A 13,454-nucleotide genomic window follows, 5' to 3' on the forward strand; every position below is an offset into this window, starting at 1 on the left:
CGATTTTTGGATTTTCAAATACCCCACAACTTGGCATTTTGATAAAAATAAAACGTTTTATTACAATCACTCAGTTTTAATAATGTCTAATCGCACCTTAAATGATTGATGGCGACTCCTCACATTTCAAAATATTTTCAACGAGAAAACCCCCGAGTCTGTATCAGTCTTTCCCCGCCCAGGCGAAAAACGGTATCGACAGATTGGCGACTCCGCTAGGATTTTTGTTTTTTAAACAACTTGAGAGTTGAGCCACGAGTTGGTTACCCTATATTTATGATTTTGGAAATTTCGAGTTCGATCTTATTTAATTTACGGTTCATTAGGTTATTTCAAAAAAGAAAAAAAACATATTTATCTCTGGTTAATGCTTACACTTTTGTGGAATTATTTAAGATTGTTGCATATCATAGCTCTAAACCCGAGCTCCAACCCGATTTACCTAAGTAGAGAGAAACGTCACACCTCACGAGGAGTATTGGGCTTTCTTGTGTGGGTCTGATAAAGTATCTCTGGAAAGGACCCTAAGTTACCTATCCAGATATCAGATATGAGGTACGCTTTTAGTGGTGTGATACCCTGAGCTGAATCTGATTCGCAAGTCTGTAATGGGCCAGAATCGAGGTCAACCTTAGCAGGTTGTAAATATAGCTCGGGAATCTTTGCTATAACCCAACTTCATATAGAGAATTTAGTAAATATACCCCACTAGAGCCATGTGGATAGCCTAGAAGAGATAGAACTCATGTGGTTAGGACTATTAATTTTCTTTGAATGCCTTAATTTTTCAGTTTCAACTTTGAGTCATATTTAATTATTTCTGCTGAGATTATATTTCTTTGACTAATCATTTCAACTAACTTTTTTCTTTTTGTCTTGTTTCTACTAACATTGATTTCCTTTTGTCTGCTTTTGTTGCATTTTGCATGAACATGACATATCATTCAAAGGTATTGATCCGTAAATAATTGATTGTTTAGAAGGTTCTTGAAAAACAATGCCACAGTAATGCCTTTCGATGGGATCAGTATGAGTTCAAAGATGCTCCACGTAGATCGAGCAGCGTCGAAAGGGAGTCTACCTACCAAGGAGACGAGCCAGACATTTGCTTACTGAGGTAACAAGTTAGACTTGAGACGACTCGACACCAAAGTAACAGTTGAAGATCACGAGCTAGCTCGAAAGATTTCTAAAAGCAGGAGACGAAGTAGAAGCTTTGAAGATGATGCAGTACCCAGATGCTCGCAAGAGTTGGACAACTTACAGATGGACCATATTTTTACTTCCCCAGTGTACCGAGACATTGTCAATTTTTCGAGAATTATTCTAGGAATAGTTATTTTGGGATCAATTCCTTGTTCTATTTACATCTCGAATTTTGCACTCCAATTTTTTTGCATATTTGCATTTGCATGAGAATTTTTATATCTTTGCATCAACATATATACATTGTATATTATATGATGTACATTGCATCTCAGCATGCATTAATCACGGGTCCCAAGAGTAACTCGTGGAGAGTCTTGCGATAAAAGTTTTAAGGTAAGATGAAGTCACCCCACTTGTGCTAAGAAAGGATTGAGAGCTATGGATGTGATGCTATCACCATGTGAAGATCGAGGCACCTCATTGAGAATTGTGGGGAACTGAAGATCAATATCCAGAATTTGATTGATTCAGAGGAATGGACAATCGAAGAAGGATGGGGGCATTGCAACTACCACTTGCATTGAGAGCACTATTTTGATTGAAATCATTTTTGTTCTATCTTTCATATTTGCTTAATCTTTTAATGATTGAACTTATGTTACCTTCTAAGGTTGAATAATTGAACGAGTTTTAATCTTTAGTTCTTTGAATATCAAATGAATTACGGATTCTCTTAATTCTTCAAGAATTATAGATTTTTGACATATGACAAGATTAGACCATTCTTATACCATCTAGAACCAAAAATAAAATCTCTTGATTATTTACCCAAAATAATTCAAGGTCACTACCAAAGAACCAAATTTTGACATTCCATCTCTTTGAGACTTTGAAACATTGTTTTTATCTTTTTTAAGACAAAAATTCATACCTTTACCTTTCTTTGAGCCAATAAAGTTACATCATTGTCTTCTTAGACGCAAAACCAACATTTTTTCTACCAATAAACCTAAAGAGACATTGAGTACAAGATGTTCACTTGAATGTAAACCTTCTTCTAAGAAGACAACGTGGGACGTCTCGCATCAATTTTTTTTGAAGTTGAGCTTGTACAATTAAGGCATGCTGGAAGCAAGAAGCAGAAAAAATTATTTCAAAGTAATTCTATCGTGCATTAATTACATTATTTTCATGTGAATAAAATTAATCCTGAAAATCTATCCCCTAGGGATACCTCTTCTGCAAGGACTTTTGTGTATGAAATGATGAAAGACTTTATTTAATTATCCCTTCACAAAAGGAGAAAATATATCCCTTGTGACTTCATTTGAGCCTGAATGATATTTTCTTCTAATTCAACCCTAACCAAGGATCACCCTCCACACTAGGGGCAAGATGGAGGAAATATGCTCGCATGAGTGAAGACATCAATCCAGATAAGATATTGAAATGTGAACCAAATGCAGAGTGCAAAGATCAAATTAAAGCGAAGAGAAAAGAAAAACAAAGAGAAAAGAAGCAAAGAAAAAAAAGAGCAAAGAAAAAAAAAAGAAAAAAAAAAGAAAAAAACCAAAACAAAGGAAAAAGCAAAAGAAAAAGCAAAGAGAAAAAAGAAGACAAGAAGTACATGCAAAGAGTCCCTCGAGTCAAATAACACATCAAGCTTCAAACAATAAGATTGATCAAGCACAATCATTCCAAGATCAGTTCACCAGAAGATCATAAAGGAAGTGTACGAGCATATTCAAATCGAGCAAGACAAGATTGAAGGCATCAAAATGAATTGATCATTCGTTCAATTACCCTTAAACACTTGCGTGGGCCTTTTATCCCTTTCTTTCACAACCGTGAACCATGACCTATATTACATGCCTTAAAAGTATCTTTTAATCATACATCGATTTCTAAACAGAATAGACTATCTTCAGATCTCATCCCGACCATCAGGAATTACAAAAGGTTTTTAAAATCTTTAATGCATGATAGAGAAAAAAAATAACAAATGGGGTTTAAGACATAAATTTTGAATAACGTCTTGAAACTAAAGGAGGATTTGAGTTGAAAACCTGAAAATGTGGCTAGAATATAAAGATGGTGCAGTTGTGGCATAGAAGGCGATCGCAAATCCCTTGATAAGGCATCACACAACCCGAGTGTGATCATGAGAGTGGAAGTCGGAGAATACTTCTAGTAGACGAGCATATAAGCTACTCCATCATATTTATAAACATCAAAGAAATGAGAACACCATACATTATACCAAAAACAATAACCAGAGACATTTTATCTTTTCCTTACTTAACCATACCTCAAAGATAGAATTGATCTTAACACTTGTCAAATAGCTATAATTTATTGAAGGATTAAAAGTGTAATTAATTCTTTGATATCCATTGAACTCTTGTTTTATGATTTGTGTCAATTGTGATACCTAGAAAGTGGCAATATTTTCTCAAAATATTTGATTAAACATTTTTCAAAACTTTTCTAATTGATATTTTAAGACTTTTGAAAATGAAAAAGAAGAAGAAAAACGTTTTTCAAACAAGACAATCTTTCTGGAGTGAATCTTGGTGGTTGACATGCGACTCTCAGACACAATGCACATGCTTAGAATTTTTGTTGAAGAAAGAAACGATGAATGATGGGGCATCTTATAGATTTAAAATTAAATGTTGGGGCATCTTTGGGGATTCAACATCCTGATATGAACAATCAGATCTTCTGAAGATATTTCCTCAACATACAGGAGTGGACGATCTATAATCATTGAGACAGTTTTACTCGAAAGAATATATTTATTTTTACTCAAGATTGTTTTTCTTAAAACAGACTTTGTCTCGCTTGAGAAAATTTTTAATCAAAATAAGACATTTCATTTCACTATAAATTATTTTTCTTAAAACCAGATTTTATCTCGCTTGAGATGGTTTCACTCGAAATAGAAGATTTATCTCGCTTGAGATAGTTTTGCTCGAAACAAAAGATTTTAAGAAACTAAGCTTGATTTTGAAGGGTTTCTTGATGAGTAAGTCATTCGGGCCATCAATAAGTCTTTTGAGCGTGATGCGTAAGTCCTTCGGGCCATCTATAAGTCTTTCGAGCAAGATGATAAGTCCTTCGAGCCATCCATAAGACCTTCGAGCATAATGTTTTCAAATGATTTTTTAGAAACTAAGCCTGATTTAGGGATTTCTTGATAATTATCTCCAAAGAGATTTTAAGAAAGGAAACTAAGCCTAATTTTTAGGGGTTCCTTGACAACTAAGAAACTAAGCTTGATTTTCAAGGGTTTCTTGATAAGTAAGTCCTTCGGGCCATCAGTAAGGCTTCCGAGCGTAATGCGTAAGTCCTTTGGGTCATCCATAAGACCTTTGTACAGGGCATTTTCATCATTTCCTTTGCGCGATGCACAACATTTCTAATAAAATGCCTCACTCGAGGGACAAACATTTCTGGTAGACAGATCATGAGATAGCTTTCCTAAAAACAAATTTTATCTTGAGACAGTTTCTCTTGAAACAAAAGTCTTTAAATCTATTTCCCTTGAAACAAAATTTAGTCTCCCTTGAGACAGTTTCTCTTGAAACACAAGTATTTAAGTATGTTTCCCTTGGAACAAAATTTTGTCTCCCTTGAGACAGTTCCTCTTGAAACACAAATCTTTGAGATCGTTTCCCTTGAAACGAATTTTATCTCCGTTGAGACGGTTTCCCTTGGAACACCAATCTTTGAATATATTTCCCTTGAAACAAAATTTTGTCTCTCTTGAGACAGTTTCTCTTGAAATACAAATCTTTGAGATCGTTTCCCTTAAAACAAATTTTGCCTCTCTTAAGACAGTTTCCCTTGAAACAAATTTTGTTTCCCTTGAGACAGTTTCTCTTGAAACAAAGTTTTGTCTCCCTTGAGACGGTTTCTTTTAAAAAAAATTTTGTCTGTCTTGAGACAGTTTCCCTTAAAACAAGTTTTGTCTCTCTTGATACGGTTTCTCTTGAAACCATCATACCCTTAGACGACCAGAGCTCTTCATCACGTATGAGCAGTGTCATCCCCAACCACAAACAATATCAAATTTCCAAGACAAAAAGAGAACCGGACAAAAACTGATTGTCTTTTTCATCTTTGCCCTATTCTTGTTCACACAAGAATGTGCAAAAAGGGGCAGTTGTAAACACCTATTTTTTATGTGTCTTAATTATATATATATATATATATATTATTTACATTTACATTTGCAGGCCCAATATATAACCCGAGACCCAACTACAACAATCCTCAAGCCCAATTACAATAACTCAACCGAAGCCCAACTGGAACCTGGTCCAGACCTAGAAGCTGACCCAACTGAAGCCTTGCTGTTCAGACTCGGATCCGACTAGGTCCAGCAGCCTAGGATCTGACCCGGATTCAATCCGATCTGACCCGACCCCCTAGGGTTTCTGAAACCTAACCCTAGGATATGATGTTACTGCCGCCGCCTACCATTTTCCATGCAGTCGTCGACTGTTCCTCTGTATAAACAGTAACTGAATCATCAAGCAGTCACTCAATAATCCAAATAAAGAAATGAAAAGCAAATCAAAAGAAGTCTGGGCTCTGTCACAACATTATCTCCTCGGGTAGAGGCAAATATATCAATCACATGCAAGATATTGATAAAAGGAGAGGTGAACATTCGGTGAAGAAGATGAAAAAATGGGGAGAGGGTTTTCGAACAAAAAATGAGGAAGAAAAAGAGAACACAAAAGAATAAGAGACAAAAAGAAAAAGAAAGCAAACAAAAAGCCAGCAATATATTCGAATACAAGAAAAGAAAGAAGGAGAACCCTTACCTTGATCGGAGAGGCGCCATGAAAGCCAAAAGTCACCGATTTCCCAAAATATTTGAAGGTATCAAACCTAGATCTAGGGCTTTAGGGGTTTTTCTAGGATGCTCGATGTAGGTTTTGAGTTAGGGATGAGTAGAGTTAGGGGTCCCCTTTGCCCCGATAAGGGAGTTGAGAGAGTTTGAAAACTCTCTTTCTCCTCCCTCGTTTCCAAACCAGAGAAATGAAAGGAAATGATCATTTTTGGCCTTAAAAATCATATCACCCATTTATGTGTTTTCTTTCTTTAAGGGGAAAATTGTGAGTTTAGTCCCTTTAATTTGTAATCTGATGTTTTGGTCCATAATGAAATAGAATATTAATGTATTTAATCCTCTTATGTTTGAATATTCTTATTTTAGTCCTGTCCTTATTTATTTTTTTATTATTGTAAATATTCGACCTTGGTCACAATATTTTTAATTAGTTCATTTTAGTCACTAAATTTCAGCTGTTGTCTGTTTTTTCTAAAATTTGACTTTGGCCATTTCATTTGTAAAAATTTTATTTTAGTCACTACTTATCATTTGCCTTAATTATGGTATGGTCCTTTATGTTTATACTTATTTCATTTTAGTCCATGGTATTATTATGGGTTATTTCATTTCTAGTACTTGTACTGTTTAATATTTGTGATTTTGATTGGTTTATTTGTAATTACTATTTACTCCCTTAAGTTTCTATTTTTACTATTTTGGCCCTTTAAATTATATTTTTGTTATTTTAGTCCCTTAAGTTTTTGTTTTTTCTATTTTAGTCCTTTAAATTTCTATTCTTGTTATTTTAGTCCCTTAAATGTTTATTTTTGGTATTTAATTTTATCTTTTTATTTATAATTTATTGCAATTCAGTCCATTTACTTGGTAATTATTTTTTAATTGTTATCTTTAATTTTAATTTCTCTAATTTAGTCCTAGAAATTTAGATTTTTATTATTAACCCTATTTTATTTAGGTTTTTTTAAACTCAACCTAGATTGTTTTTATTTTAGATATTAATCCTTAAATTAAGAAAGTTCTTAATTTGGTCCTTATTTTTGCTCGAGGTTCCTATTTAATTCTTCGAATTGCACATGTGATTAAAATTAAATAGGTTATTAAATAGGACCTCCACTTTAGGTTAGATTTCATGCTAATCCTTTTAATTTAGTGAATAATTTGAGTTGACCCTCGCCTAAATGCTCGAGGGACCATCTCAATTATTCGATTTAGTAATTGATTAAAATCAAATAGGATTAATATTAGAGCCTACATTTTAGGTTTGAGTCCCTAAGTTCCTTAATTTTCATAATTTGACACTTTAAGCTTGAAATAACTTTAATTTACTTTTAGTTTGATTAGAATCAATAAATTTTTGTTTGATTATATTTTTCAAACATAAGGCAATGTTCACTTATTAATGAATTAATAGTATATCTCCCGCCATCATGCTCCGGGGATGACTACTAGCGATTCCTGAAATAGGTCGACATCTTTTTCAAAGACCGCATCATGTTTTCTAAAAACGAGACAATGTTCGGTTATTAGGCACAATATTTGATCTCCCGCATTTATGCTTGGGAGCGAATACTATCGGTCTCAAAAACCAAATACCCTTTTCAGCTTTGCATTCGTAATGATTTTCAAATTAAATAAAGGTTGAACTCATAATTTTCCTATTTTAAATATAGGGTAATCAACTAGGTACCAATTTTTGGGCGCTTGTGGGGTGCTAATCCTTCCCCACGTATAACTGACTCCCGAACCTGATTTCTGGATTTTTGTAGACCCTAAAACTCAGTATTTTGATAAAAATAATTTTTTTATTAAAATCACCCATTTTTTATGGTCTCTATCGCACCTTAAATGATTGGTGGCGACTCCTTAAATTTCGAAATATATTCAAAGAGAAAACCCCCAAGTTGATATCAGTATTTCCCCGCCCGGGCGAAAAACTATGTCGACATATATTATTATCTTTATTATTTATTTAAGATTACAGTATTAATTTATTTGACAAATTTGATGATTGTCAAACATATTTACGCTGCCAGCTCAACTTATACTTCAAACATTCTCTCTACTCTTCAATTTCATGATTTTAATTTTTTAATACCGATTACAAAATAAAAATTTATTTTGATCATTTTCATTGACATTTTTCATTATATACCTCATTAAAAACTTCTCTAATCTTAAATAGAGGAAAAGAGCACACAACTAAAACAAAACAATAAAAACAAGACCCCAAAAGTTATCACCAAAACTACAAAAATACAGTACCAAAACTAATCAACAAAGAAACATCATCAAAGTCTTCATATTCTATGTCTGCCCAGCACTCAATTCCAAAACAAAAACCATTTCTCTATCGAACATAAAACTAACTGCAAACGATTAGATTCCACTCTTCATGCTCCACAGAATTAAGAGAAGATTTTTCTCCCAACAATCTCAAACACAACCACTAATAATGATTTTGAAATCAACGAAGGACCTTAAATTTCAGCAACGATAAACTCAATAAAAGAAGGAACTAAACTATATAATAAATCAACTATAGAATATTTGGCTAAAAGACTGTCATGAAGACTTTTTAATAAAGGTGTTATTTTTAGAAGTCGGAAATTTGACGAAATTGAAAATATTTAGAAAAGTTTAGAAACATTTGGAGTCGTCATTGACCTTTGAGGTTAGGTACTTCGAATACTCGAAAAATGCCTTTTTCTAAAAAATATTAATAAAAAACATTTAAAAGACGACATTGGCCTACGTAAACAGAAATTTTGGGTTTGGGAGTCAATTACGTTTGAGGAAGAATTAACACCCTACATTGCATGGAATCGGTACCTTTAATTATATATTGTCCCTGATTTTAAGAATCTAAGAATTCAAATATAAATTTAATTAATAATTCTTTAATTTTCCTAAAATATTAAAATTTTATTAATAAGAACTTTAGGAGAAATCCGTATTATTGTATTGTCCTAATCGAAGAAGAAATAATCCCTTAATTTATATTAAGGTGATTATTTCCTATTTTCTAATTGAAACGTGGAAATATTGTCACTTCTTCTAAAAATATAAAGAAATTAAATTAAATACACATTGTTGTTCTATTTCCAATTAAAGAAAAAATAATCACTTAATTTTCATTAAGACTGTAGACACTCATTTTCGTCAGGATTTTTTTATTTTGTTTTATTTATATATACATATATATTACATAGTTTACGAATGATTTTTGAAATATATATAATATATATAGTTTTGAAAATGATTTTTGAAAATGGATATATTATATTGTTTTGAAATCATTTTAAAAATTTATATAATATTTGGGTTTTAAAAAATATTTTGAAAATTATATAATATATGGTTTTTTAAAAAAATTGAAAATATATAATATATAGTTTTTAAAACATGTTGAAAATATATATAAATAATATATAGTTTTTAAAACATTTTTAATATATATATATATATATATATATAGTTTTTAAAACATTTTGAAAATATATATATAATATATAGTTTTTAAAACATTTTGAAATATATATATAATATATAGTTTTAAAACATTTTGAAAATATATATAATATATAGTTTTTTAAACATTTTGAAAATTTAATTTTATATATTTTTCTTTGTTATTTTTTATTTGTTTTTAGGTCCAGTCCAAAGTCCAACAAACCCGATCAGGTGGGCCTGACCAAGTCCAAATTCTAAATTAGGGGTTTAACATTAAGTATTGCACTGCAAATGGGGTTCTCAACGGGCACGTGAAGACCATGCGCCAGTCAAACTTTCAAAACGGCCTGCTGAAATCCTGGGACTGAACCATCCTGGGGTTTTCGATCAACCCAATGTTCACAGCCCGAAATAACCGGGAACGACCCCATTGCCATCGGAAACAACCCCGTCAGGAGGATATATAAATACCACCGAATGAACACAACAGAAAAAAAACACAAGAACATCGAACACAACAGTCGGAAGAAACCAACCACATCAACAATCGAAACACGATCCAAGATCGGAGAACCACTACACAAAAAAGGGGCAACCAATACAAAGATATCATCGCACAACGGAGTAAAGCAAAACCGTACAAAAAGCATTCGAAACTATAAGAGGACACCAAAAAACTGAGGGGTTGCGGAAAAGGTATATACGAGACCTTTAGCCTAGATCTACATCGAAGGGGTTTGATTTTGGTGTTTTGGGTTTGGATTCGGTCTTGTGGGTGAGACGAGCATTTTGGGTTTGCTTGGCCGCGGGGAGTCATCGGCGAGTGGTCGGTTATCGGCTGGCTATGGGAGAGGTTGAGAGCTTCTGGGGAGAGAATGGCTTGTTTTTTTAGAAATAGGGTAATATGATTTTTTACGGTTTTTGGCTATTTATAGCCCAGGGACTAGGTTGTTATTAGAAAATTTTTAAATTGTTTCTGGAGTCCCTATACTTTTGAAGTGTAATTCATTTTGGTCAAGTATTTCAATTTTCCCTCTGAATTTTCAATTTATGCAATTTAATCCTTGTTTACATTTCTTTTATTTTGCAAATTGGCCCCCTTACTTTTTATTTTTCTCTTGCAGCCCATTTTTAGTACCAATTTAGTCAATCAATTCTAATTTATTTCAATTTGGTCCTGTAAATTTTAGTCATTCATTTTTTAATATTTTTATTTAGTTATTTATTTTCTTTATTCTTTTAATGTTAGTATGTCTTTTATTTTATTTTTTTTTATTATTATTTTATCTATTGTGTTGAATTATTCAATCGATAAAATTGGCCAAGAGGGGGGTGAATTGGCAATTAAAAATTTGGTGGAAGCTTTTGTAGAAAATTGAAAGTAATTTGCACAGCGATTTAGAGTGGTTCGACTTTCTCAACCAAAGTCTACGTCCATTACCTTAGTTATCCACACTAAGGATTTTCCAACAAATTCACTCATTTGTTCTTTCTTTTGAGGCCAAAGAGATAACCTTACAACTCCCTCAAGAATATACCTCAATTCTTGAGAACACTCTTTCTCAAAGAGAAGATTACAAATTTGCAAACTTAATGAAAAACCTCACAAGGAAAATGTGTTTGCACAATTCTAGAACAAAGAAAGAACACTCAAGAATAATACAATTGAGCACAATAAGTGTTCTTGAAAGCAAAAATGAATATTGAATGAAATAGGCTTGAAAATGCTCAAACTTGAGGTTTGATGCTTTCTCTTTGATTATCTCTTGATTCTTGTTCATTGTTGTTTCTTGTTGTTAATCAATGACTTCTAAGCTTGTTTAAATACTCTTTCAATTGATTCTGAACGTTGGGGATGATTAGTGGAGCCAATGGAGCCATTATTGTGTGAAAACAATTAATAAAATCAGTGGGATCGTCTGGTGCATCGATGCATAAGGCTAGTGCATCGGTACAATATGTGTAAAATTCAAATATTTCGACCGTTAGACCCTTAGTGCATCGGTACACTGATAGGCATCGATGCATAAATATGCTTCGATGTTTTGAAAAAGCCTAGGTGCATCGATGCATGGCTTGTGCATCGGTGCATAAAATCAATTCGATATTTTAATATATATGGAGTGCATCGATGCATGGTATGTGCATCGGTACACAAAATCCATTCGATGTTCAATTAAAACAAGGGTGCATCGATGCATTGATTCATGCATCGGTACACTTACCTGAAAAATTGATTTTAGTCTATTTTTTTGGTTTGAAATACTTTGTGAAAATTGTTTCAAAAATATTTTAAATATAAAACATAATTTTACACATTAGTAAGGATTGAAATTTAAGTTTGAAAGACTTGGAGTAATATTTTGATATTCAAATAATTATATCGAATATACTTAGAAAATCTTTTGTAAAATCTTAAATTTATTTACCTTAATTTGTTATATCGAAACATCAAATGTTTCAACAATCTCCTCCTTTTTGATATAACAAAACTTTTAGTAATTTTAGGATTTTTGAAATAAAGTTTTGAAATTACTCCCCCTTACTTTAACACTTCCCCCCTTTAACGATTCTCCCCCTTTTTGTTAAATCAAAAAGACTCTAAAAACGTTTTTAAACAAGGTTTTGAAAAAATTAGCCAATTGATATTTAGATATTTAAAGCTTAAGTTGCTAAGATCATAATCAAAAGAAAGGTTAGCCATTAATTTCATAAAACAATATTCATATAAAATGTGTAATGGAGAATTGGTCATATATGTCTAAATGATGCAAAAATTAAGATAAACCAATATGAGTTTAACAACCAAATATAAATATAAGTTCAAGCATCCAAGCAATCAAACATAAATCCAACATATAATCATCCAAAATAAAAACAATCCAAGAACATCAAAATGTTTATCAATCCAAGTTTTAAGACCAAGAAAGCAAGGAAAAATAAATATCTACTCCATCAGAGGGTCGGGAGGAGGAGGGTAATGTGCTTGTACTTCAAGAGTGAGAGCGTCCATACATTCACGTATCTCCCGTTGAAATTCAGTTAGCTGAGACTCCATGGAAGCAAACCTCAGATCAAACGATTCTAGGAAATATCAAAAATATGGAGACGTTTGATCTTCTTGCTGTACTGGATCTAGTGCTGGCTCATCATCCGGTACGTGATCAAAAATATCTTGCATAAGCTGTTGAATCTCGGGATCGTCGTAGTAGCCGGTGCCGGAAGAGGAGGAGGAGCATGAGAAGCGGTAGGAGGAGCACAAGAAGAGCTAGGAGCAGCTCGTGAAGAACTGGCTCCCGGAGTTTGCTTATTGGGTCGATAAACCCATTGGCCAGTATCCTCATCTGTTTCCAGTCAGCTTCTTCAAGGAAGTGAGATTGATTTGGTTTTGAAGAGGGATGGGATTGTCGACCAGGCATATTAAAACATGAGTTTAGAATGGTCATATTGGGATCGTTTAGATTTGGAGGGTGAGGAGGAATAGGATTAGGAGGTCGGTTAGAACTACTCGAAGAAGTCCTAGGGCGTTTCGGGTTGGACATGGTTTAGGAATCAGAATTGGATGGGTAACCTGCAAATTTAAAAATATGTATGTAATATAATCAATCCCAAAACTCAAAAGAGTCCGCAATAACTCATGATTCTCTATACCGAATCCTAATGGGAAGATTTTGAAAACTATTTGAAAATAATATTTGAGAAATCATAATATGTATAGTTTTCATGAAAATAACACAATTAAATAAAAAACATCAATAATTTTTTTTAAAGTAATAAATTTTTTTATTTCGAAATTTCAGAGAAAATTTTGAAAAAATGTTTGTTTTTGAAAAAATTGATTGTAAAATATAGTTTAGAATCATACTATAATCAATGCCCGATATAATGTTCATCCTAGAACTAATCTAAACTAGTTCTAAAATCAAAATTTGATAAATAGAGGTTTTTGGAAAAATACCTTGAAAATTTGGATTGAGTGGAATGTGAT

General features: G+C 32.6%; 1 pseudogene; it reads left to right on the plus strand.

The window, feature by feature from the left end:
- LOC120165572 overlaps positions 1 to 12,707 on the plus strand; it is a 42,176-nt pseudogene extending 29,469 nt beyond the window's left edge.
- The last annotated feature ends 747 nt before the right edge of the window (positions 12,708 to 13,454 follow it).

Source organism: Hibiscus syriacus, unplaced genomic scaffold, assembly GCF_006381635.1.
Source record: "Hibiscus syriacus cultivar Baekdansim isolate YM2019G1 unplaced genomic scaffold, ASM638163v2 tig00111584_pilon, whole genome shotgun sequence".
Lineage (NCBI taxonomy): Eukaryota > Viridiplantae > Streptophyta > Magnoliopsida > Malvales > Malvaceae > Hibiscus > Hibiscus syriacus.